The 25,340-nt window shown below is 49.3% G+C and overlaps 13 pseudogenes; all 13 read right to left on the bottom strand.

The window, feature by feature from the left end:
- Nucleotides 1-4,020: 4,020 nt before the first annotated feature.
- On the bottom strand, nt 4,021-4,139 carry LOC142286017 (5S ribosomal RNA; annotated as a pseudogene).
- Nucleotides 4,140-4,276: 137 nt separating this feature from the next.
- Nucleotides 4,277-4,395, bottom strand: LOC142286040 (5S ribosomal RNA; annotated as a pseudogene).
- Nucleotides 4,396-6,325: 1,930 nt separating this feature from the next.
- LOC142286058 (5S ribosomal RNA) lies at nt 6,326-6,444 on the bottom strand (annotated as a pseudogene).
- A 2,439-nt stretch (nt 6,445-8,883) lies between these two features.
- On the bottom strand, nt 8,884-9,002 carry LOC142286019 (5S ribosomal RNA; annotated as a pseudogene).
- A 5,012-nt stretch (nt 9,003-14,014) lies between these two features.
- Nucleotides 14,015-14,133, bottom strand: LOC142286050 (5S ribosomal RNA; annotated as a pseudogene).
- Nucleotides 14,134-14,526: 393 nt separating this feature from the next.
- LOC142286023 (5S ribosomal RNA) lies at nt 14,527-14,645 on the bottom strand (annotated as a pseudogene).
- A 3,462-nt stretch (nt 14,646-18,107) lies between these two features.
- LOC142286057 (5S ribosomal RNA) lies at nt 18,108-18,226 on the bottom strand (annotated as a pseudogene).
- A 1,162-nt stretch (nt 18,227-19,388) lies between these two features.
- On the bottom strand, nt 19,389-19,507 carry LOC142286047 (5S ribosomal RNA; annotated as a pseudogene).
- Nucleotides 19,508-20,923: 1,416 nt separating this feature from the next.
- Nucleotides 20,924-21,042, bottom strand: LOC142286046 (5S ribosomal RNA; annotated as a pseudogene).
- Nucleotides 21,043-21,691: 649 nt separating this feature from the next.
- Nucleotides 21,692-21,810, bottom strand: LOC142286044 (5S ribosomal RNA; annotated as a pseudogene).
- Nucleotides 21,811-22,970: 1,160 nt separating this feature from the next.
- On the bottom strand, nt 22,971-23,089 carry LOC142286043 (5S ribosomal RNA; annotated as a pseudogene).
- A 393-nt stretch (nt 23,090-23,482) lies between these two features.
- Nucleotides 23,483-23,601, bottom strand: LOC142286053 (5S ribosomal RNA; annotated as a pseudogene).
- A 395-nt stretch (nt 23,602-23,996) lies between these two features.
- On the bottom strand, nt 23,997-24,115 carry LOC142286041 (5S ribosomal RNA; annotated as a pseudogene).
- Between the last annotated feature and the right edge of the window lie 1,225 nt (nt 24,116-25,340).

Genomic DNA, 25,340 nt, shown 5'->3' with positions numbered 1-25,340 from the left:
CAGTTGACAGGTACTTATTGCACCTGTTGGCCTTTTCGAGAGCAAGGCTGAAGTAAAAGCTTTTTGGTTTTTTTTTGCTTTTTTTTATTGTGGGTAGGGCCACTCTAACTCCCCCCCCTCTCTCCAAAAAAAGAAATTGTCAAAAATGTCAACGGAACCAGGGATTCCCAGCCAGTCTCCCATGCCGGTATTTGCCCGGCCTCAAACTGCGTAGCGGCTGCGATCTGACGAGGGCAGGCACATTCAGTTTAGAGTGGCCGTTGACGGGTAGCTATTGCACCTGTTGGCCTTTTCGAGAGCAAGGCTGAAGTAAAAGCTTTTTGTTTTTTTTTGCTTTTTTTTATTGTGGGTAGGGCCACTCTAACTCCCCCCCCTCTCTCCAAAAAAAGAAATTTTCAAAAATGTCAACGGAACCAGGGATTCCCAGCCAGTCTCCCATGCCGGTACTTGCCCGGCCTCAAACTGCGTAGCGGCTGCGATCTGACGAGGGCAGGCACATTCAGTTTAGAGTGGCCGTTGACGGGTAGCTATTGCACCTGTTGGCCTTTTCAAGAGCAAGGCTGAAGTAAAAGCTTTTTGGTTTTTTTTGCTTTTTTTTATTGTGGGTAGGGCCACTCTAACCCCCCCCCTCTCTCCAAAAAAAGAAATTGTCAAAAATGTCAACGGAACCAGGGATTCCCAGCCAGTCTCCCATGCCGGTACTTGCCCGGCCTCAAACCGCGTAGCGGCTGCGATCTGACGAGGGCAGGCACATTCAGTTTAGAGTGGCCGTTGACGGGTAGCTATTGCACCTGTTGGCCTTTTCGAGAGCAAGGCTGAAGTAAAAGCTTTTTGTTTTTTTTGCTTTTTTTTATTGTGGGTAGGGCCACTCTAACTCCCCCCCCTCTCTCCAAAAAAAGAAATTGTCAAAAATGTCAACGGAACCAGGGATTCCCAGCCAGTCTCCCATGCCGGTACTTGCCCGGCCTCAAACTGCGTAGCGGCTGCGATCTGACGAGGGCAGGCACATTCAGTTTAGAGTGGCCGTTGACGGGTAGCTATTGCACCTGTTGGCCTTTTCGAGAGCAAGGCTGAAGTAAAAGCTTTTTGTTTTTTTTTGCTTTTTTTATTGTGGGTAGGGCCACTCTAACTCCCCCCCCTCTCTCCAAAAAAAGAAATTGTCAAAAATGTCAACGGAACCAGGGATTCCCAGCCAGTCTCCCATGCCGGTACTTGCCCGGCCTCAAACTGCGTAGCGGCTGCGATCTGACGAGGGCAGGCACATTCAGTTTAGAGTGGCCGTTGACGTGTAGCTATTGCACCTGTTGGCCTTTTCGAGAGCAAGGCTGAAGTAAAAGCTTTTTGGTTTTTTTGCTTTTTTTATTGTGGGTAGGGCCACTCTAACTCCCCCCCCTCTCTCCAAAAAATGAAATTGTCAAAAATGTCAACGGAACCAGGGATTCCCAGCCAGTCTCCCATGCCGGTACTTGCCCGGCCTCAAACTGCGTAGCGGCTGCGATCTGACGAGGGCAGGCACATTCAGTTTAGAGTGGCCATTGACGGGTAGCTATTGCACCTGTTGGCCTTTTCGAGAGCAAGGCTGAAGTAAAAGCTTTTTTTTTTTTTTTTGCTTTTTTTTATTGTGGGTAGGGCCACTCTAACTCCCCCCCCTCTCTCCAAAAAAAGAAATTGTCAAAAATGTCAACGGAACCAGGGATTTTCAGCCAGTCTCCCATGCCGGTACTTGCCCGGCCTCAAACTGCGTAGCGGCTGCGATCTGACGAGGGCAGGCACATTCAGTTTAGAGTGGCCGTTGACGGGTAGCTATTGCACCTGTTGGCCTTTTCGAGAGCAAGGCTGAAGTAAAAGCTTTTTGGTTTTTTTTGCTTTTTTTTATTGTGGGTAGGGCCACTCTTACTCCCCCCCCTCTCTCCAAAAAAAGAAATTGTCAAAAATGTCAACGGAACCAGGGATTCCCAGCCAGTCTCCCATGCCGGTACTTGCCCGGCCTCAAACTGCGTAGCGGCTGCGATCTGACGAGGGCAGGCACATTCAGTTTAGAGTGGCCGTTGACGGGTAGCTATTGCACCTGTTGGCCTTTTCAAGAGCAAGGCTGAAGTAAAAGCTTTTTGTTTTTTTTTGCTTTTTTTTATTGTGGGTAGGGCCACTCTAACTCCCCCCCCTCTCTCCAAAAAAAGAAATTGTCAAAAATGTCAACGGAACCAGGGATTCCCAGCCAGTCTCCCATGCCGGTACTTGCCCGGCCTCAAAGCCAGTCTCCCATGCCGGTACTTGCCCGGCCTCAAACTGCGTAGCGGCTGCGATCTGACGAGGGCAGGCACATTCAGTTTAGAGTGGCCGTTGACGGGTAGCTATTGCACCTGTTGGCCTTTTCGAGAGCAAGGCTGAAGTAAAAGCTTTTTGGTTTTTTTTTGCTTTTTTTTATTGTGGGTAGGGCCACTCTAACTCCCCCCCCTCTCTCCAAAAAAAGAAATTGTCAAAAATGTCAACGGAACCAGGGATTCCCAGCCAGTCTCCCATGCCGGTACTTGCCCGGCCTCAAACTGCGTAGCGGCTGCGATCTGACGAGGGCAGGCACATTCAGTTTAAAGAGGCCGTTGACGGGTAGCTATTGCACCTGTTGGCCTTTTCGAGAGCAAGGCTGAAGTAAAAGCTTTTTGTTTTTTTTTGCTTTTTTTTATTGTGGGTAGGGCCACTCTAACTCCCCCCCCTCTCTCCAAAAAAAGAAATTGTCAAAAATGTCAACGGAACCAGGGATTCCCAGCCAGTCTCCCATGCCGGTACTTGCCCGGCCTCAAACTGCGTAGCGGCTGCGATCTGACGAGGGCAGGCACATTCAGTTTAAAGAGGCCGTTGACGGGTAGCTATTGCACCTGTTGGCCTTTTCGAGAGCAAGGCTGAAGTAAAAGCTTTTTGTTTTTTTTTGCTTTTTTTTATTGTGGGTAGGGCCACTCTAACTCCCCCCCCTCTCTCCAAAAAAAGAAATTGTCAAAAATGTCAACGGAACCAGGGATTCCCAGCCAGTCTCCCATGCCGGTACTTGCCCGGCCTCAAACTGCGTAGCGGCTGCGATCTGACGAGGGCAGGCACATTCAGTTTAGAGTGGCCGTTGACGGGTAGCTATTGCACCTGTTGGCCTTTTCGAGAGCAAGGCTGAAGTAAAAGCTTTTTGTTTTTTTTTGCTTTTTTTTATTGTGGGTAGGGCCACTCTAACTCCCCCCCTCTCTCCAAAAAAAGAAATTGTCAAAAATGTCAACGGAACCAGGGATTCCCAGCCAGTCTCCCATGCCGGTACTTGCCCGGCCTCAAACTGCGTAGCGGCTGCGATCTGACGAGGGCAGGCACATTCAGTTTAGAGTGGCCGTTGACGGGTAGCTATTGCACCTGTTGGCCTTTTCGAGAGCAAGGCTGAAGTAAAAGCTTTTTGTTTTTTTTTGCTTTTTTTTATTCTGGGTAGGGCCACTCTAACTCCCCCCCCCTCTCTCCAAAAAAAGAAATTGTCAAAAATGTCAATGGAACCAGGGATTCCCAGCCAGTCTCCCATGCCGGTACTTGCCCGGCCTCAAACTGCGTAGCGGCTGCGATCTGACGAGGGCAAGCACATTCAGTTTAGAGTGGCCGTTGACGGGTAGCTATTGCACCTGTTGGCCTTTTCGAGAGCAAGGCTGAAGTAAAAGCTTTTTGTTTTTTTTTGCTTTTTTTTATTGTGGGTAGGGCCACTCTAACTCCCCCCCCCCTCTCTCCAAAAAAAGAAATTGTCAAAAATGTCAACGGAACCAGGGATTCCCAGCCAGTCTCCCATGCCGGTACTTGCCCGGCCTCAAACTGCGTAGCGGCTGCGATCTGACGAGGGCAGGCACATTCAGTTTAGAGCGGCCGTTGACGGGTAGCTATTGCACCTGTTGGCCTTTTCGAGAGCAAGGCTGAAGTAAAAGCTTTTTGTTTTTTTTTGCTTTTTTTATTGTGGGTAGGGCCACTCTAACTCCCCCCCCTCTCTCCAAAAAAAGAAATTGTCAAAAATGTCAACGGAACCAGGGATTCCCAGCCAGTCTCCCATGCCGGTACTTGCCCGGCCTTAAACTGCGTAGCGGCTGCGATCTGACGAGGGCAGGCACATTCAGTTTAGAGTGGCCGTTGACGGGTAGCTATTGCACCTGTTGGCCTTTTCGAGAGCAAGGCTGAAGTAAAAGCTTTTTGTTTTTTTTTGCTTTTTTTTATTGTGGGTAGGGCCACTCTAACTCCCCCCCCTCTCTCCAAAAAAAGAAATTGTCAAAAATGTCAACGGAACCAGGGATTCCCAGCCAGTCTCCCATGCTGGTACTTGCCCGGCCTCAAACTGCGTAGCGGCTGCGATCTGACGAGGGCAGGCACATTCAGTTTAGAGTGGCCGTTGACGGGTAGCTATTGCACCTGTTGGCCTTTTCGAGAGCAAGGCTGAAGTAAAAGCTTTTTGTTTTTTTTTGCTTTTTTTTATTGTGGGTAGGGCCACTCTAACTCCCCCCCCTCTCCCCAAAAAAAGAAATTGTCAAAAATGTCAACGGAACCAGGGATTCCCAGCCAGTCTCCCATGCGGGTACTTGCCCGGCCTCAAACTGCGTAGCGGCTGCGATCTGACGAGGGCAGGCACATTCAGTTTAGAGTGGCCGTTGACGGGTAGCTATTGCACCTGTTGGCCTTTTCGAGAGCAAGGCTGAAGTAAAAGCTTTTTGTTTTTTTTTGCTTTTTTTTATTGTGGGTAGGGCCACTCTAACTCCCCCCCCTCTCTCCAAAAAAAAGAAATTGTCAAAAATGGCAACGGAACCAGGGATTCCCAGCCAGTCTCCCATGCCGGTACTTGCCCGGCCTCAAACTGCGTAGCGGCTGCGATCTGACGAGGGCAGGCACATTCAGTTTAGAGTGGCCGTTGACGGGTAGCTATTGCACCTGTTGGCCTTTTCGAGAGCAAGGCTGAAGTAAAAGCTTTTTGTTTTTTTTTGCTTTTTTTTATTGTGGGTAGGGCCACTCTAACTCCCCCCTTTCTCTCCAAAAAAAGAAATTGTCAAAAATGTCAACGGAACCAGGAATTCCCAGACAGTCTCCCATGCCGGTACTTGCCCGGCCTCAAACTACGTAGCGGCAGCGATCTGACGAGGGCAGGCACATTCAGTTTAGAGTGGCCGTTGATGGGTAGCTATTGCACCTGTTGGCCTTTTCGAGAGCAAGGCTGAAGTAAAAGCTTTTTGTTTTTTTTTGCTTTTTTTTATTGTGGGTAGGGCCACTCTAACTCCCCCCCTCTCTCCAAAAAAAAAAATTGTCAAAAATGTCAACGGAACCAGGGATTCCCAGCCAGTCTCCCATGCCGGTACTTGCCCGGCCTCAAACTGCGTAGCGGCTGCGATCTGACGAGGGCAGGCACATTCAGTTTAGAGTGGCCGTTGACGGGTAGCTATTGCACCTGTTGGCCTTTTCGAGAGCAAGGCTGAAGTAAAAGCTTTTTGTTTTTTTTTGCTTTTTTTTATTGTGGGTAGGGCTACTCTAACTCCCCCCCCTCTCTCCAAAAAAAGAAATTGTCAAAAATGTCAACGGAACCAGGGATTCCCAGCCAGTCTCCCATGCCGGTACTTGCCCGGCCTCAAACTGCGTAGCGGCTGCGATCTGACGAGGGCAGGCACATTCAGTTTAGAGTGGCCGTTGACGGGAAGCTATTGCACCTGTTGGCCTTTTCGAGAGCAAGGCTGAAGTAAAAGCTTTTTGTTTTTTTTTGCTTTTTTTTATTGTGGGTAGGGCCACTCTAACTCCCCCCCCCCCTCTCTCCAAAAAAAGAAATTGTCAAAAATGTCAACGGAACCAGGGATTCCCAGCCAGTCTCCCATGCCGGTACTTGCCCGGCCTCAAACTGCGTAGCGGCTGCGATCTGACGAGGGCAGGCACATTCAGTTTAGAGCGGCCGTTGACGGGTAGCTATTGCACCTGTTGGCCTTTTCGAGAGCAAGGCTGAAGTAAAAGCTTTTTGTTTTTTTTTGCTTTTTTTATTGTGGGTAGGGCCACTCTAACTCCCCCCTTTCTCTCCAAAAAAAGAAATTGTCAAAAATGTCAACGGAACCAGGAATTCCCAGACAGTCTCCCATGCCGGTACTTGCCCGGCCTCAAACTACGTAGCGGCAGCGATCTGACGAGGGCAGGCACATTCAGTTTAGAGTGGCCGTTGATGGGTAGCTATTGCACCTGTTGGCCTTTTCGAGAGCAAGGCTGAAGTAAAAGCTTTTTGTTTTTTTTTGCTTTTTTTTATTGTGGGTAGGGCCACTCTAACTCCCCCCCTCTCTCCAAAAAAAAAAATTGTCAAAAATGTCAACGGAACCAGGGATTCCCAGCCAGTCTCCCATGCCGGTACTTGCCCGGCCTCAAACTGCATAGCGGCTGCGATCTGACGAGGGCAGGCACATTCAGTTTAGAGTGGCCGTTGACGGGTAGCTATTGCACCTGTTGGCCTTTTCGAGAGCAAGGCTGAAGTAAAAGCTTTTTGTTTTTTTTTGCTTTTTTTTATTGTGGGTAGGGCTACTCTAACTCCCCCCCCTCTCTCCAAAAAAAGAAATTGTCAAAAATGTCAACGGAACCAGGGATTCCCAGCCAGTCTCCCATGCCGGTACTTGCCCGGCCTCAAACTGCGTAGCGGCTGCGATCTGACGAGGGCAGGCACATTCAGTTTAGAGTGGCCGTTGACGGGAAGCTATTGCACCTGTTGGCCTTTTCGAGAGCAAGGCTGAAGTAAAAGCTTTTTGTTTTTTTTTGCTTTTTTTTATTGTGGGTAGGGCCACTCTAACTCCCCCCCCTCTCTCCAAAAAAAGAAATTGTCAAAAATGTCAACGGAACCAGGGATTCCCAGCCAGTCTCCCATGCCGGTACTTGCCCGGCCTCAAACTGCGTAGCGGCTGCGATTTGACGAGGGCAGGCACATTCAGTTTAGAGTGGCCGTTGACGGGTAGCTAATGCACCTGTTGGCCTTTTCGAGAGCAAGGCTGAAGTAAAAGCTTTTTGTTTTTTTTTGCTTTTTTTTATTGTGGGTAGGGCCACTCTAACTCCCCCCCCTCTCTCCAAAAAAAGAAATTGTCAAAAATGTCAACGGAACCAGGGATTCCCAGCCAGTCTCCCATGCGGGTACTTGCCCGGCCTCAAACTGCGTAGCGGCTGCGATCTGACGAGGGCAGGAACATTCAGTTTAGAGTGGCCGTTGACGGGTAGCTATTGCACCTGTTGGCCTTTTCGAGAGCAAGGCTGAAGTAAAAGCTTTTTGGTTTTTTTTGCTTTTTTTATTGTGGGTAGGGCCACTCTAACTCCCCCCCCTCTCTCCAAAAAAAGAAATTGTCAAAAATGTCAACGGAACCAGGGATTCCCAGCCAGTCTCCCATGCCGGTACTTGCCCGGCCTCAAACTGCGTAGCGGCTGCGATCTGACGAGGGCAGGCACATTCAGTTTAGAGTGGCCGTTGACGGGTAGCTATTGCACCTGTTGGCCTTTTCGAGAGCAAGGCTGAAGTAAAAGCTTTTTGGTTTTTTTTGCTTTTTTTTATTGTGGGTAGGGCCACTCTAACTCCCCCCCCTCTCTCCAAAAAAAGAAATTGTCAAAAATGTCAACGGAACCAGGGATTCCCAGCCAGTCTCCCATGCCGGTACTTGCCCGGCCTCAAACTACGTAGCGGCAGCGATCTGACGAGGGCAGGCACATTCAGTTTAGAGTGGCCGTTGACGGGTAGCTATTGCACCTGTTGGCCTTTTCGAGAGCAAGGCTGAAGTAAAAGCTTTTTGTTTTTTTTTGCTTTTTTTTATTGTGGGTAGGGCCACTCTAACTCCCCCCCTCTCTCCAAAAAAAAAAATTGTCAAAAATGTCAACGGAACCAGGGATTCCCAGCCAGTCTCCCATGCCGGTACTTGCCCGGCCTCAAACTGCGTAGCGGCTGCGATCTGACGAGGGCAGGCACATTCAGTTTAGAGTGGCCGTTGACGGCTAGCTATTGCACCTGTTGGCCTTTTCAAGAGCAAGGCTGAAGTAAAAGCTTTTTGTTTTTTTTTGCTTTTTTTTATTGTGGGTAGGGCCACTCTAACTCCCCCCCCTCTCTCCAAAAAAAGAAATTGTCAAAAATGTCAACGAAACCAGGGATTCCCAGCCAGTCTCCCATGCCGGTACTTGCCCGGCCTCAAACTGCGTAGCGGCTGCGATCTGACGAGGGCAGGCACATTCAGTTTAGAGTGGCCGTTGACGGGTAGCTATTGCACCTGTTGGCCTTTTCGAGAGCAAGGCTGAAGTAAAAGCTTTTTGGTTTTTTTTGCTTTTTTTTATTGTGGGTAGGGCCACTCTAACTCCCCCCCCTCTCTCCAAAAAAAGAAATTGTCAAAAATGTCAACGAAACCAGGGATTCCCAGCCAGTCTCCCATGCCGGTACTTGCCCGGCCTCAAACTGCGTAGCTGCTGCGATCTGGCGAGGGCAGGCACATTCAGTTTAGAGTGGCCGTTGACGGGTAGCTATTGCACCTGTTGGCCTTTTCGAGAGCAAGGCTGAAGTAAAAGCTTTTTGTTTTTTTTTGCTTTTTTTTATTGTGGGTAGGGCCACTCTAACTCCCCCCCCTCTCTCCAAAAAAAGAAATTGTCAAAAATGTCAACGGAACCAGGGATTCCCAGCCAGTCTCCCATGCCGGTACTTGCCCGGCCTCAAACTGCGTAGCGGCTGCGATCTGACGAGGGCAGGCACATTCAGTTTAGAGCGGCCGTTGACGGGTAGCTATTGCACCTGTTGGCCTTTTCGAGAGCAAGGCTGAAGTAAAAGCTTTTTGGTTTTTTTTGCTTTTTTTTATTGTGGGTCAGGCCACTCTAACTCCCCCCCCTCTCTCCAAAAAAAGAAATTGTCAAAAATGTCAACGGAACCAGGGATTCCCAGCCAGTCTCCCATGCCGGTACTTGCCCGGCCTCAAACTGCGTAGCTGCTGCGATCTGACGAGGGCAGGCACATTCAGTTTAGAGTGGCCGTTGACGGGTAGCTATTGCACCTGTTGGCCTTTTCGAGAGCAAGGCTGAAGTAAAAGCTTTTTGGTTTTTTTTGCTTTTTTTTATTGTGGGTAGGGCCACTCTAACTCCCCCACCCTCTCTCCAAAAAAAGAAATTGTCAAAAATGTCAACGGAACCAGGGATTCCCAGCCAGTCTCCCATGCCGGTACTTGCCCGGCCTCAAACTGCGTAGCGGCTGCGATCTGACGAGGGCAGGCACATTCAGTTTAGAGTGGCCGTTGACGGGTAGCTATTGCACCTGTTGGCCTTTTCGAGAGCAAGGCTGAAGTAAAAGCTTTTTGGTTTTTTTTGCTTTTTTTTATTGTGGGTAGGGCCACTCTAACTCCCCCCCCCTCTCTCCAAAAAAAGAAATTGTCAAAAATGTCAACGGAACCAGGGATTCCCAGCCAGTCTCCCATGCCGGTACTTGCCCAGCCTCAAACTGCGTAGCGGCTGCGATCTGACGAGGGCAGGCACATTCAGTTTAGAGTGGCCGTTGACGGGTAGCTATTGCACCTGTTGGCCTTTTCGAGAGCAAGGCTGAAGTAAAAGCTTTTTGGTTTTTTTTGCTTTTTTTTATTGTGGGTAGGGCCACTCTAACCCCTCCCCCTCTCTCCAAAAAAAGAAATTGTCAAAAATGTCAACGGAACCAGGGATTCCCTGCCAGTCTCCCATGCCGGTACTTGCCCGGCCTCAAACTGCGTAGCGGCTGCGATCTGACGAGGGCAGGCACATTCAGTTTAGAGTGGCCGTTGACGGGTAGCTATTGCACCTGTTGTCCTTTTCGAGAGCAAGGCTGAAGTAAAAGCTTTTTGTTTTTTTTTGCTTTTTTTTATTGTGGGTAGGGCCACTCTAACTCCCCCCCCTCTCTCCAAAAAAAGAAATTGTCAAAAATGTCAACGGAACCAGGGATTCCCAGCCAGTCTCCCATGCCGGTACTTGCCCGACCTCAATCTGCGTAGCGGCTGCGATATGACGAGGGCAGGCACGTTCAGTTTAGAGTGGCCGTTGACGGGTAGCTATTGCACCTGTTGGCCTTTTCGAGAGCAAGGCTGAAGTAAAAGCTTTTTGTTTTTTTTTGCTTTTTTTTATTGTGGGTAGGGCCACTCTAACTCCCCCCCCTCTCTCCAAAAAAAGAAATTGTCAAAAATGTCAACGGAACCAGGGATTCCCAGCCAGTCTCCCATGCCGGTACTTGCCCGGCCTCAAACTGTGTAGCGGCTGCGATCTGACGAGGGAAGGCACATTCAGTTTAGAGTGGCCGTTGACGGGTAGCTATTGCACCTGTTGGCCTTTTCGAGAGCAAGGCTGAAGTAAAAGCTTTTTGTTTTTTTTTGCTTTTTTTTATTGTGGGTAGGGCCACTCTAACTCCCCCCCCCTCTCTCCAAAAAAAGAAATTGTCAAAAATGTCAACGGAACCAGGGATTCCCAGCCAGTCTCCCATGCCGGTACTTGCCCGGCCTCAAACTGCGTAGGGGCTGCGATATGACGAGGGCAGGCACATTCAGTTTAGAGTGGCCGTTGACGGGTAGCTATTGCACCTGTTGGCCTTTTCGAGAGCAAGGCTGAAGTAAAAGCTTTTTGGTTTTTTTTGCTTTTTTTTATTGTGGGTAGGGCCACTTTAACTCCCCCCCCTCTCTCCAAAAAAAGAAATTGTCAAAAATGTCAACGGAACCAGGGATTCCCAGCCAGTCTCCCATGCCGGTACTTGCCCGGCCTCAAACTGCGTAGCGGCTGCGATCTGACGAGGGCAGGGACATTCACTTTAGAGTGGCCGTTGACGGGTAGCTATTGCACCTGTTGGCCTTTTCGAGAGCAAGGCTGAAGTAAAAGCTTTTTGTTTTTTTTTGCTTTTTTTTATTGTGGGTAGGGCCACTCTAACTCCCCCCCCTCTCTCCAAAAAAAGAAATTGTCAAAAATGTCAACGGAACCAGGGATTCCCAGCCAGTCTCCCATGCCGGTACTTGCCCGGCCTCAAACTGCGTAGCGGCTGCGATCTGACGAGGGCAGGCACATTCAGTTTAGAGTGGCCGTTGACGGGTAGCTATTGCACCTGTTGGCCTTTTCGAGAGCAAGGCTGAAGTAAAAGCTTTTTGGTTTTTTTTGCTTTTTTTTATTGTGGGTAGGGCCACTCTAACTCCCCCCCCTCTCTCCAAAAAAAGAAATTGTCAAAAATGTCAACGGAACCAGGGATTCCTAGCCAGTCTCCCATGCCAGTACTTGCCCGGCCTCAAACTGTGTAGCGGCTGCGATCTGACGAGGGAAGGCACATTCAGTTTAGAGTGGCCGTTGACGGGTAGCTATTGCACCTGTTGGCCTTTTCGAGAGCAAGGCTGAAGTAAAAGCTTTTTGTTTTTTTTTGCTTTTTTTTATTGTGGGTAGGGCCACTCTAACTCCCCCCCCTCTCTCCAAAAAAAGAAATTGTCAAAAATGTCAACGGAACCAGGGATTCCCAGCCAGTCTCCCATGCCGGTACTTGCCCGGCCTCAAACTGCGTAGCGGCTGCGATCTGACGAGGGCAGGCACATTCAGTTTAGAGTGGCCGTTGACGGGTAGCTATTGCACCTGTTGGCCTTTTCGAGAGCAAGGCTGAAGTAAAAGCTTTTTGTTTTTTTTTGCTTTTTTTTATTGTGGGTAGGGCCACTTTAACTCCCCCCCCTCTCTCCAAAAAAAGAAATTGTCAAAAATGTCAACTGAACCAGGGATTCCCAGCCAGTCTCCCATGCCGGTACTTGCCCGGTCTCAAACTGCGTAGCGGCTGCGATCTGACGAGGGCAGGCACATTCACTTTAGAGTGGCCGTTGACGGGTAGCTATTGCACCTGTTGGCCTTTTCGAGAGCAAGGCTGAAGTAAAAGCTTTTTGTTTTTTTTTGCTTTTTTTTATTGTGGGTAGGGCCACTCTAACTCCCCCCCCTCTCTCCAAAAAAAGAAATTGTCAAAAATGTCAACGGAACCAGGGATTCCCAGCCATTCTCCCATGCCGGTACTTGCCCGGCCTCAAACTGCGTAGCGGCTGCGATCTGACGAGGGCAGGCACATTCAGTTTAGAGTGGCCGTTGACGGGTAGCTATTGCACCTGTTGGCCTTTTCGAGAGCAAGGCTGAAGTAAAAGCTTTTTGGTTTTTTTTGCTTTTTTTTATTGTGGGTAGGGCCACTCTAACTCCCCCCCCTCTCTCCAAAAAAAGAAATTGTCAAAAATGTCAACGGAACCAGGGATTCCCAGCCAGTCTCCCATGCCGGTACTTGCCCGGCCTCAAACTGAGTAGCGGCTGCGATCTGACGAGGGCAGGCACATTCAGTTTAGAGTGGCCGTTGACGGGTAGCTATTGCACCTGTTGGCCTTTTCGAGAGCAAGGCTGAAGTAAAAGCTTTTTGTTTTTTTTTGCTTTTTTTTATTGTGGGTAGGGCCACTCTAACTCCCCCCCCTCTCTCCAAAAAAAGAAATTGTCAAAAATGTCAACGGAACCAGGGATTCCCAACCAGTCTCCCATGCCGGTACTTGCCCGGCCTCAAACTGCGTAGCGGCTGCGATCTGACGATGGCAGGCACATTCAGTTTAGAGTGGCCGTTGACGGGTAGCTATTGCACCTGTTGGCCTTTTCGAGAGCAAGGCTAAAGTAAAAGCTTTTTGTTTTTTTTTGCTTTTTTTTGCTTTTTTTTATTGTGGGTAGGGCCACTCTAACTCCCCCCCCTCTCTCCAAAAAAAGAAATTGTCAAAAATGTCAACGGAACCAGGGATTCCCAGCCAGTCTCCCATGCCGGTACTTGCCCGGCCTCAAACTGCGTAGCGGCTGCGATCTGACGAGGGCAGGCACATTCAGTTTAGAGTGGCTGTTGACGGGTAGCTATTGCACCTGTTGGCCTTTTCAAGAGCAAGGCTGAAGTAAAAGCTTTTTGTTTTTTTTTGCTTTTTTTTATTGTGGGTAGGGCCACTCTAACTCCCCCCCCTCTCTCCAAAAAAAGAAATTGTCAAAAATGTCAACGGAACCAGGGATTCCCAGCCAGTCTCCCATGCCGGTACTTGCCCGGCCTCAAACCGCGTAGCGGCTGCGATCTGACGAGGGCAGGCACATTCAGTTTAGAGTGGCCGTTGACGGGTAGCTATTGCACCTGTTGGCCTTTTCGAGAGCAAGGCTGAAGTAAAAGCTTTTTGTTTTTTTTTGCTTTTTTTTATTGTGAATAGGGCCACTCTAACTCCCCCCCCTCTCTCCCAAAAAAGAAATTGTCAAAAATGTCAACGGAACCAGGGATTCCCAGCCAGTCTCCCATGCCGGTACTTGCCCGGCCTCAAACTGCGTAGCGGCTGCGATCTGACGAGGGCAGGCACATTCAGTTTAGAGTGGCCGTTGACGGGTAGCTATTGCACCTGTTGGCCTTTTCGAGAGCAAGGCTGAAGTAAAAGCTTTTTGTTTTTTTTTGCTTTTTTTATTGTGGGTAGGGCCACTCTAACTCCCCCCCCTCTCTCCAAAAAAAGAAATTGTCAAAAATGTCAACGGAACCAGGGATTCCCAGCCAGTCTCCCATGCCGGTACTTGCCCGGCCTCAAACTGCGTAGCGGCTGCGATCTGACGAGGGCAGGCACATTCAGTTTAGAGTGGCCGTTGACGGGTAGCTATTGCACCTGTTGGCCTTTTCGAGAGCAAGGCTGAAGTAAAAGCTTTTTGTTTTTTTTTGCTTTTTTTTATTGTGGGTAGGGCCACTCTAACTCCCCCCCCTCTCTCCAAAAAAAGAAATTGTCAAAAATGTCAACGGAACCAGGGATTCCCAGCCAGTCTCCCATGCCGGTACTTGCCCGGCCTCAAACTGCGTAGCGGCTGCGATCTGACGAGGGCAGGCACATTCAGTTTAGAGTGGCCGTTGACGGGTAGCTATTGCACCTGTTGGCCTTTTCGAGAGCAAGGCTGAAGTAAAAGCTTTTTGTTTTTTTTTGCTTTTTTTATTGTGGGTAGGGCCACTCTAACTCCCCCCCCTCTCTCCAAAAAAAGAAATTGTCAAAAATGTCAACGGAACCAGGGATTCCCAGTCAGTCTCCCATGCCGGTACTTGCCCGGCCTCAAACTGCGTAGCGGCTGCGATCTGACGAGGGCAGGCACATTCAGTTTAGAGTGGCCGTTGACGAGTAGCTATTGCACCTGTTGGCCTTTTCAAGAGCAAGGCTGAAGTAAAAGCTTTTTGTTTTTTTTTGCTTTTTTTTATTGTGGGTAGGGCCACTCTAACTCCCCCCCCTCTCTCCAAAAAAAGAAATTGTCAAAAATGTCAACAGAACCAGGGATTCCCAGCCAGTCTCCCATGCCGGTACTTGCCCGGCCTCAAACTGCGTAGCGGCTGCGATCTGACGAGGGCAGGCACATTCAGTTTAGAGTGGCCGTTGACGGGTAGCTATTGCACCTGTTGGCCTTTTCGAGAGCAAGGCTGAAGTAAAAGCTTTTTGTTTTTTTTTGCTTTTTTTTATTGTGGGTAGGGCCACTCTAACTCCCCCCCCTCTCTCCAAAAAAAGAAATTGTCAAAAATGTCAACGGAACCAGGGATTCCCAGCCAGTCTCCCATGCCGGTACTTGCCCGGCCTCAAACTGCGTAGCGGCTGCGATCTGACGAGGGCAGGCACTTCCAGTTTAGAGTGGCCGTTGACGGGTAGCTAATGCACCTGTTGGCCTTTTCGAGAGCAAGGCTGAAGTAAAAGCTTTTTGTTTTTTTTTGCTTTTTTTTATTGTGGGTAGGGCCACTCTAACTCCCCCCCCTCTCTCCAAAAAAAGAAATTGTCAAAAATGTCAACGGAACCAGGGATTCCCAGCCAGTCTCCCATGCCGGTACTTGCCCGGCCTCAAACTGCCTAGCGGCTGCGATCTGACGATGGTAGGAACATTCAGTTTAGAGTGGCCGTTGACGGGTAGCTATTGCACCTGTTGGCCTTTTCGAGAGCAAGGCTGAAGTAAAAGCTTTTTGTTTTTTTTTGCTTTTTTTTATTGTGGGTAGGGCCACTCTAACTCCCCCCCCCTCTCTCCAAAAAAAGAAATTGTCAAAAATGTCAACGGAACCAGGGATTCCCAGCCAGTCTCCCATGCCGGTACTTGCCCGGCCTCAAACTGCGTAGCGGCTGCGATCTGACGAGGGCAGGCACATTCAGTTTAGAGTGGCCGTTGACGGGTAGCTATTGCACCTGTTGGCCTTTTCGAGAGCAAGGCTGAAGTAAAAGCTTTTTGTTTTTTTTTGCTTTTTTTTATTGTGGGTAGGGCCACTCTAACTCCCCCCCCTCTCTCCAAAAAAAGAAATTGTCAAAAATGTCAACGGAACCAGGGATTCCCAGCCAGTCTCCCATGCCGGTACTTGCCCGGCCTCAAACTGCGTAGCGGCTGCGATCTGACGAGGGCAGGTACATTCAGTTTAGAGTGGCCGTTGATGGGTAGCTATTGCACCTGTTGGCCTTTTCGAGAGCAAGGCTGAAGTAAAAGCGTTTTGTTTTTTTTTGCTTTTTTTATTGTGGGTAGGGCCACTCTAACTCCCCCCCCTCTCTCCAAAAAAAGAAATTGTCAAAAATGTCAACGGAACCAGGGATTCCCAGCCAGTCTCCCATGCCGGTACTTGCCCGGCCTCAAACTGCGTAGCAGCTGCGATCTGACGAGGGCAGGCACATTCAGTTTAGAGTGGCCGTTGACGGGTAGCTATTGCACCTGTTGGCCTTTTCGAGAGCAAGGCTGAAGTAAAAGCTTTTTGTTTTTTTTTGCTTTTTTTTATTGTGGGTAGGGACACTCTAACTCCCCCCCCTCTCTCCAAAAAAAGAAATTGTCAAAAATGTCAACGGAACCAGAGATTCCCAGCCAGTCTCCCATGCCGGTTCTTGCCCGGCCTCAAACTGCGTAGCGGCTGCGATCTGACGAGGGCAGGAACATTCAGTTTAGAGTGGCCGTTGACGGGTAGCTATTGCACCTGTTGGCCTTTTCGAGAGCAAGGCTGAAGTAAAAGCTTTTTGTTTTTTTTTTGCTTTTTTTATTGTGGGTAGGGCCACTCTAACTCCCCCCCCTCTCTCCAAAAAAAGAAATTGTCAAAAATGTCAACGGAACCAGGGATTCCCAGCCAGTCTCCCATGCCGGTACTTGCCCGGCCTCAAACTGCGTAGCGGCTGCGATCTGACGAGGGCAGGCACATTCAGTTTAGAGTGGCCGTTGACGGGTAGCTATTGCACCTGTTGGCCTTTTCGAGAGCAAGGCTGAAGTAAAAGCTTTTTGGTTTTTTTTGCTTTTTTTTATTGTGGGTAGGGCCACTCTAACTCCCCCCCCTCTCTCCAAAAAAAGAAATTGTCAAAAATGTCAACGGAACCAGGGATTCCCAGCCAGTCTCCCATGCCGGTACTTGCCCGGCCTCAAACTGCGTAGCGGCTGCGATCTGACGAGGGCAGGCACATTCAGTTTAGAGTGGCCGTTGACGGGTAGCTATTGCACCTGTTGGCCTTTTCGAGAGCAAGGCTGAAGTAAAAGCTTTTTGTTTTTTTTTGCTTTTTTTTATTGTGGGTAGGGCCACTCTAACTCCCCCCCCTCTCTCCAAAAAAAGAAATTGTCAGAAATGTCAACGGAACCAGGGATTCCCAGCCAGTCTCCCATGCCGGTACTTGCCCGGCCTCAAACTGCGTAGCGGCTGCGATCTGACGAGGGCAGGCACATTCAGTTTAGAGTGGCCATTGACGGGTAGCTATGGCACCTGTTGGCCTTTTCGAGAGCAAGGCTGAAGTAAAAGCTTTTTGTTTTTTTTTGCTTTTTTTTATTGTGGGTAGGGCCACTCTAACTCCCCCCCCCTCTCTCCAAAAAAAGAAATTGTCAAAAATGTCAACGGAACCAGGGATTCCCAGCCAGTCTCCCATGCCGGTACTTGCCCGGCCTCAAACTGCGTAGCGGCTGCGATCTGACGAGGGCAGGCACATTCAGTTTAGAGTAGCCGTTGACGGGTAGCTATTGCACCTGTTGGCCTTTTCGAGAGCAAGGCTGAAGTAAAAGCTTTTTGGTTTTTTTGCTTTTTTTATTGTGGGTAGGGCCACTCTAACTCCCCCCCCTCTCTCCAAAAAAAGAAATTGTCAAAAATGTCAACGGAACCAGGGATTCCCAGCCAGTCTCCCATGCCGGTACTTGCCCGGCCTCAAACTGCGTAGCGGTTGCGATCTGACGAGGGCAGGCACATTCAGTTTAGAGTGGCCGTTGACGGGTAGCTATTGCACCTGTTGGCCTTTTCGAGAGCAAGGCTGAAGTAAAAGCTTTTTGGTTTTTTTTGCTTTTTTTATTGTGGGTAGGGCCACTCTAACTCCCCCCCCTCTCTCCAAAAAAAGAAATTGTCAAAAATGTCAACGGAACCAGGGATTCCCAGCCAGTCTCCCATGCCGGTACTTGCCCGGCCTCAAACTGCGTAGCGGCTGCGATCTGACGAGGGCAGGCACATTCAGTTTAGAGTGGCCGTTGACGGGTAGCTATTGCACCTGTTGGCCTTTTCGAGAGCAAGGCTGAAGTAAAAGCTTTTTGGTTTTTTTTGCTTTTTTTTATTGTGGGTAGGGCCACTCTAACTCCCCCCCCTCTCTCCAAAAAAAGAAATTGTCAGAAATGTCAACGGAACCAGGGATTCCCAGCCAGTCTCCCATGCCGGTACTTGCCCGGCCTCAAACTGCGTAGCGGCTGCGATCTGACGAGGGCAGGCACATTCAGTTTAGAGTGGCCGTTGACGGGTAGCTATTGCACCTGTTGGCCTTTTCGAGAGCAAGGCTGAAGTAAAAGCTTTTTGGTTTTTTTTGCTTTTTTTATTGTGGGTAGGGCCACTCTAACTCCCCCCCCTCTCTCCAAAAAAAGAAATTGTCAAAAATGTCAACGGAACCAGGGATTCCCAGCCAGTCTCCCATGCCGGTACTTGCCCGGCCTCAAACTGCGTAGCGGCTGCGATCTGACGAGGGCAGGCACATTCAGTTTAGAGTGGCCGTTGACGGGTAGCTATTGCACCTGTTGGCCTTTTCGAGAGCAAGGCTGAAGTAAAAGCTTTTTGGTTTTTTTTGCTTTTTTTTATTGTGAGTAGGGCCACTCTAACTCCCCCCCCTCTCTCCAAAAAAAGAAATTGTCAAAAATGTCAACGGAACCAGGGATTCCCAGCCAGTCTCCCATGCCGGTACTTGCCCGGCCTCAAACTGCATAGCGGCTGCGATCTGACGAGGGCAGGCACATTCAGTTTAGAGTGGCCGTTGACGGGTAGCTATTGCACCTGTTGGCCTTTTCGAGAGCAAGGCTGAAGTAAAAGCTTTTTGTTTTTTTTTGCTTTTTTTTATTGTGGGTAGGGCCACTCTAACTCCCCTTCCTCTCTCCAAAAAAAGAAATTGTCAAAAATGTCAACGGAACCAGGGATTCCCAGCCAGTCTCCCATGCCGGTACTTGCCCGGCCTCAAACTGCGTAGCGGCTGCGATCTGACAAGGGCAGGCACATTCAGTTTAGAGTGGCCGTTGACGGGCAGCTATTGCACCTGTTGGCCTTTTCGAGAGCAAGGCTGAAGTAAAAGCTTTTTGTTTTTTTTTGCTTTTTTTTATTGTGGGTAGGGCCACTCTAACTCCCCCCCCTCTCTCCAAAAAAAGAAATTGTCAAAAATGTCAACGGAACCAGGGATTCCCAGCCAGTCTCCCATGCCGGTACTTGCCCGGCCTCAAACTGCGTAGCGGCTGCGATCTGACGAGGGCAGGCACATTCAGTTTAGAGTGGCCGTTGACGGGTAGCTATTGCACCTGTTGGCCTTTTCGAGAGCAAGGCTGAAGTAAAAGCTTTTTGTTTTTTTTTGCTTTTTTTTATTGTGGGTAGGGCCACTCTAACTCCCCTTCCTCTCTCCAAAAAAAGAAATTGTCAAAAATGTCAACGGAACCAGGGATTCCCAGCCAGTCTCCTATGCCGGTACTTGCCCGGCCTCAAACTGCGTAGCGGCTGCGATCTGACGAGGGAAGGCACATTCAGTTTAGAGTGGCCGTTGATGGGTAGCTATTGCACCTGTTGGCCTTTTCGAGAGCAAGGCTGAAGTAAAAGCTTTTTGTTTTTTTTTGCTTTTTTTTATTGTGGGTAGGGCCACTCTAACTCCCCCCCCTCTCTCCAAAAAAAGAAATTGTCAAAAATGTCAACGGAACCAGGGATTCCCAGCCAGTCTCCCATGCCGGTACTTGCCCGGCCTCAAACTGCGTAGCGGCTGCGATCTGACGAGGGCAGGCACATTCAGTTTAGAGTGGCCGTTGACGGGTAGCTATTGCACCTGTTGGCCTTTTCGAGAGCAAGGCTGAAGTAAAAGCTTTTTGTTTTTTTTTGCTTTTTTTTATTGTGGGTAGGGCCACTCTAACTCCCCCCCCCTCTCTCCAAAAAAAGAAATTGTCAAAAATGTCAACGGAACCAGGGATTCCCAGCCAGTCTCCCATGCCGGTACTTGCCCGGCCTCAAACTGCGTAGTGGCTGCGATCTGACGAGGGCAGGCACATTCAGTTTAGAGTGGCCGTTGACGGGTAGCTATTGCACCTGTTGGCCTTTTCGAGAGCAAGGCTGAAGTAAAAGCTTTTTGTTTTTTTTTGCTTTTTTTATTGTGGGTAGGGCCACTCTAACTCCCCCCCCTCTCTCCAAAAAAAGAAATTGTCAAAAATGTCAACGGAACCAGGGATTCCCAGCCAGTCTCCCATGCCGGTACTTGCCCGGCCTCAAACTGCGTAGCGGCTGCGATCTGACGAGGGCAGGCACATTCAGTTTAGAGTGGCCGTTGACGGATAGCTATTGCACCTGTTGGCCTTTTCGAGAGCAAGGCTGAAGTAAAAGCTTTTTGGTTTTTTTTGCTTTTTTTTATTGTGAGTAGGGCCACTCTAACTCCCCCCCCTCTCTCCAAAAAAAGAAATTGTCAAAAATGTCAACGGAACCAGGGATTCCCAGCCAGTCTCCCATGCCGGTACTTGCCCGGCCTCAAACTGCGTAGCGGCTGCGATCTGACGAGGGCAGGCACATTCAGTTTAGAGTGGCCGTTGACGGGTAGCTATTGCACCTGTTGGCCTTTTCGAGAGCAAGGCTGAAGTAAAAGCTTTTTGTTTTTTTTTGCTTTTTTTTATTGTGGGTAGGGCCACTCTAACTCCCCTTCCTCTCTCCAAAAAAAGAAATTGTCAAAAATGTCAACGGAACCAGGGATTCCCAGCCAGTCTCCCATGCCAGTACTTGCCCGGCCTCAAACTGCGTAGCGGCTGCGATCTGACGAGGGAAGGCACATTCAGTTTAGAGTGGCCGTTGACGGGTAGCTATTGCACCTGTTGGCCTTTTCGAGAGCAAGGCTGAAGTAAAAGCTTTTTGTTTTTTTTTGCTTTTTTTTATTGTGGGTAGGGCCACTCTAACTCCCCCCCCTCTCTCCAAAAAAAGAAATTGTCAAAAATGTCAACGGAACCAGGGATTCCCAGCCAGTCTCCCATGCCGGTACTTGCCCGGCCTCAAACTGCGTAGCGGCTGCGATCTGACGAGGGCAGGCACATTCAGTTTAGAGTGGCCGTTGACGGGAAGCTATTGCACCTGTTGGCCTTTTCGAGAGCAAGGCTGAAGTAAAAGCTTTTTGTTTTTTTTTGCTTTTTTTTATTGTGGGTAGGGCCACTCTAACTCCCCTTCCTCTCTCCAAAAAAAGAAATTGTCAAAAATGTCAACGGAACCAGGGATTCCCAGCCAGTCTCCCATGCCGGTACTTGCCCGGCCTCAAACTGCGTAGCGGCTGCGATCTGACAAGGGCAGGCACATTCAGTTTAGAGTGGCCGTTGACGGGCAGCTATTGCACCTGTTGGCCTTTTCGAGAGCAAGGCTGAAGTAAAAGCTTTTTGTTTTTTTTTGCTTTTTTTTATTGTGGGTAGGGCCACTCTAACTCCCCCCCCTCTCTCCAAAAAAAGAAATTGTCAAAAATGTCAACGGAACCAGGGATTCCCAGCCAGTCTCCCATGCCGGTACTTGCCCGGCCTCAAACTGCGTAGTGGCTGCGATCTGACGAGGGCAGGCACATTCAGTTTAGAGTGGCCGTTGACGGGTAGCTATTGCACCTGTTGGCCTTTTCGAGAGCAAGGCTGAAGTAAAAGCTTTTTGTTTTTTTTTGCTTTTTTTTATTGTGGGTAGGGCCACTCTAACTCCCCTTCCTCTCTCCAAAAAAAGAAATTGTCAAAAATGTCAACGGAACCAGGGATTCCCAGCCAGTCTCCCATGCCGGTACTTGCCCGGCCTCAAACTGCGTAGCGGCTGCGATCTGACGAGGGAAGGCACATTCAGTTTAGAGTGGCCGTTGACGGGTAGCTATTGCACCTGTTGGCCTTTTCGAGAGCAAGGCTGAAGTAAAAGCTTTTTGTTTTTTTTTGCTTTTTTTTATTGTGGGTAGGGCCACTCTAACTCCCCCCCCTCTCTCCAAAAAAAGAAATTGTCAAAAATGTCAACGGAACCAGGGATTCCCAGCCAGTCTCCCATGCCGGTACTTGCCCGGCCTCAAACTGCGTAGCGGCTGCGATCTGACGAGGGCAGGCACATTCAGTTTAGAGTGGCCGTTGACGGGTAGCTATTGCACCTGTTGGCCTTTTCGAGAGCAAGGCTGAAGTAAAAGCTTTTTGTTTTTTTTTGCTTTTTTTTATTGTGGGTAGGGCCACTCTAACTCCCCTCCCTCTCTCCAAAAAAAGAAATTGTCAAAAATGTCAACGGAACCAGGGATTCCCAGCCAGTCTCCCATGCCGGTACTTGCCCGGCCTCAAACTGCGTAGTGGCTGCGATCTGACGAGGGCAGGCACATTCAGTTTAGAGTGGCCGTTGACGGGTAGCTATTGCACCTGTTGGCCTTTTCGAGAGCAAGGCTGAAGTAAAAGCTTTTTGTTTTTTTTTGCTTTTTTTATTGTGGGTAGGGCCACTCTAACTCCCCCCCCTCTCTCCAAAAAAAGAAATTGTCAAAAATGTCAACGGAACCAGGGATTCCCAGCCAGTCTCCCATGCCGGTACTTGCCCGGCCTCAAACTGCGTAGCGGCTGCGATCTGACGAGGGCAGGCACATTCAGTTTAGAGTGGCCGTTGACGGGTAGCTATTGCACCTGTTGGCCTTTTCGAGAGCAAGGCTGAAGTAAAAGCTTTTTGGTTTTTTTTGCTTTTTTTTATTGTGAGTAGGGCCACTCTAACTCCCCCCCCTCTCTCCAAAAAAAGAAATTGTCAAAAATGTCAACGGAACCAGGGATTCCCAGCCAGTCTCCCATGCCGGTACTTGCCCGGCCTCAAACTGCGTAGCGGCTGCGATCTGACGAGGGCAGGCACATTCAGTTTAGAGTGGCCGTTGACGGGTAGCTATTGCACCTGTTGGCCTTTTCGAGAGCAAGGCTGAAGTAAAAGCTTTTTGTTTTTTTTTGCTTTTTTTTATTGTGGGTAGGGCCACTCTAACTCCCCTTCCTCTCTCCAAAAAAAATAATTGTCAAAAATGTCAACGGAACCAGGGATTCCCAGCCAGTCTCCCATGCCGGTACTTGCCCGGCCTCAAACTGCGTAGCGGCTGCGATCTGACGAGGGAAGGCACATTCAGTTTAGAGTGGCCGTTGACGGGTAGCTATTGCACCTGTTGGCCTTTTCGAGAGCAAGGCTGAAGTAAAAGCTTTTTGTTTTTTTTTGCTTTTTTTTATTGTGGGTAGGGCCACTCTAACTCCCCCCCCTCTCTCCAAAAAAAGAAATTGTCAAAAATGTCAACGGAACCAGGGATTCCCAGCCAGTCTCCCATGCCGGTACTTGCCCGGCCTCAAACTGCGTAGCGGCTGCGATCTGACGAGGGCAGGCACATTCAGTTTAGAGTGGCCGTTGACGGGTAGCTATTGCACCTGTTGGCCTTTTCGAGAGCAAGGCTGAAGTAAAAGCTTTTTGTTTTTTTTTGCTTTTTTTTATTGTGGGTAGGGCCACTCTAACTCCCCCCCCTCTCTCCAAAAAAAGAAATTGTCAAAAATGTCAACGGAACCAGGGATTCCCAGCCAGTCTCCCATGCCGGTACTTGCCCGGCCTCAAACTGCGTAGTGGCTGCGATCTGACGAGGGCAGGCACATTCAGTTTAGAGTGGCCGTTGACGGGTAGCTATTGCACCTGTTGGCCTTTTCGAGAGCAAGGCTGAAGTAAAAGCTTTTTGGTTTTTTTTGCTTTTTTTTATTGTGGGTAGGGCCACTCTAACTCCCCCCCCTCTCTCCAAAAAAAGAAATTGTCAAAAATGTCAACGGAACCAGGGATTCCCAGCCAGTCTCCCATGCCGGTACTTGCCCGGCCTCAAACTGCGTAGCGGCTGCGATCTGACGAGGGCAGGCACATTCAGTTTAGAGTGGCCGTTAACGGGTAGCTATTGCACCTGTTGGCCTTTTCGAGAGCAAGGCTGAAGTAAAAGCTTTTTGTTTTTTTTTGCTTTTTTTTATTGTGGGTAGGGCCACTCTAACTCCCCCCCCTCTCTCCAAAAAAAGAAATTGTCAAAAATGTCAACGGAACCAGGGATTCCCAGCCAGTCTCCCATACCGGTACTTGCCCGGCCTCAAACTGCGTAGCGGCTGCGATCTGACGAGGGCAGGCACATTCAGTTTAGAGTGGCCGTTGACGGGTAGCTATTGCACCTGTTGGCCTTTTCGAGAGCAAGGCTGAAGTAAAAGCTTTTTGGTTTTTTTTGCTTTTTTTTATTGTGGGTAGGGCCACTCTAACTCCCCCCCCTCTCTCCAAAAAAAGAAATTGTCAAAAATGTCAACGGAACCAGGGATTCCCAGCCAGTCTCCCATGCCGGTACTTGCCCGGCCTCAAACTGCGTAGCGGCTGCGATCTGACGAGGGCAGGCACATTCAGTTTAGAGTGGCCGTTGACGAGTAGCTATTGCACCTGTTGGCCTTTTCGAGAGCAAGGCTGAAGTAAAAGCTTTTTGTTTTTTTTTGCTTTTTTTTATTGTGGGTAGGGCCACTCTAACTCCCCCCCGTCTCTCTCCAAAAAAAGAAATTGTCAAAAATGTCAACGGAACCAGGGATTCCCAGCCAGTCTCCCATGCCGGTACTTGCCCGGCCTCAAACTGCGTAGTGGCTGCGATCTGACGAGGGCAGGCACATTCAGTTTAGAGTGGCCGTTGACGGGTAGCTATTGCACCTGTTGGCCTTTTCGAGAGCAAGGCTGAAGTAAAAGCTTTTTGGTTTTTTTTGCTTTTTTTTATTGTGGGTAGGGCCACTCTAACTCCCCCCCCTCTCTCCAAAAAAAGAAATTGTCAAAAATGTCAACGGAACCAGGGATTCCCAGCCAGTCTCCCATGCCGGTACTTGCCCGGCCTCAAACTGCGTAGCGGCTGCGATCTGACGAGGGCAGGCACATTCAGTTTAGAGTGGCCGTTGATGGGTAGCTATTGCACCTGTTGGCCTTTTCGAGAGCAAGGCTGAAGTAAAAGCTTTTTGGTTTTTTTTGCTTTTTTTTATTGTGGGTAGGGCCACTCTAACTCCCCCCCCCTCTCCAAAAAAAGAAATTGTCAAAAATGTCAACGGAACCAGGGATTCCCAGCCAGTCTCCCATGCCGGTACTTGCCCGGCCTCAAACTGCGTAGCGGCTGCGATCTGACGAGGGCAGGCACATTCAGTTTAGAGTGGCCGTTGACGGGTAGCTATTGCACCTGTTGGCCTTTTCCAGAGCAAGGCTGAAGTAAAAGCTTTTTGTTTTTTTTTGCTTTTTTTTATTGTGGGTAGGGCCACTCTAACTCCCCCCCCTCTCCAAAAAAAGAAATTGTCAAAAATGTCAACGGAACCAGGGATTCCCAGCCAGTCTCCCATGCCGGTACTTGCCCGGCCTCAAACTGCGTAGCGGCTGCGATCTGACGAGGGCAGGCACATTCAGTTTAGAGTGGCCTTTGACGGGTAGCTATTGCACCTGTTGGCCTTTTCGAGAGCAAGGCTGAAGTAAAAGCTTTTTGTTTTTTTTTGCTTTTTTTTATTGTGGGTAGGGCCACTCTAACTCCCCCCCCTCTCTCCAAAAAAAGAAATTGTCAAAAATGTCAACGGAACCAGGGATTCCCAGCCAGTCTCCCATGCCGGTACTTGCCCGGCCTCAAACTGCGTAGCGGCTGCGATTTGACGAGGGCAGGCACATTCAGTTTAGAGTGGCCGTTGACGGGTAGCTATTGCACCTGTTGGCCTTTTCGAGAGCAAGGCTGAAGTAAAAGCTTTTTGGTTTTTTTTGCTTTTTTTATTGTGGGTAGGGCCACTCTAACTCCCCCCCCCTCTCTCCAAAAAAAGAAATTGTCAAAAATGTCAACGGAACCAGGGATTCCCAGCCAGTCTCCCATGCCGGTACTTGCCCGGCCTCAAACTGCGTA

The sequence above is a fragment of the Anomaloglossus baeobatrachus genome, unplaced genomic scaffold, assembly GCF_048569485.1.
Source record: "Anomaloglossus baeobatrachus isolate aAnoBae1 unplaced genomic scaffold, aAnoBae1.hap1 Scaffold_639, whole genome shotgun sequence".
Classification (NCBI taxonomy): Eukaryota; Metazoa; Chordata; class Amphibia; order Anura; family Aromobatidae; genus Anomaloglossus; species Anomaloglossus baeobatrachus.
This window is presented reverse-complemented; position numbering and strand designations above follow the sequence as displayed.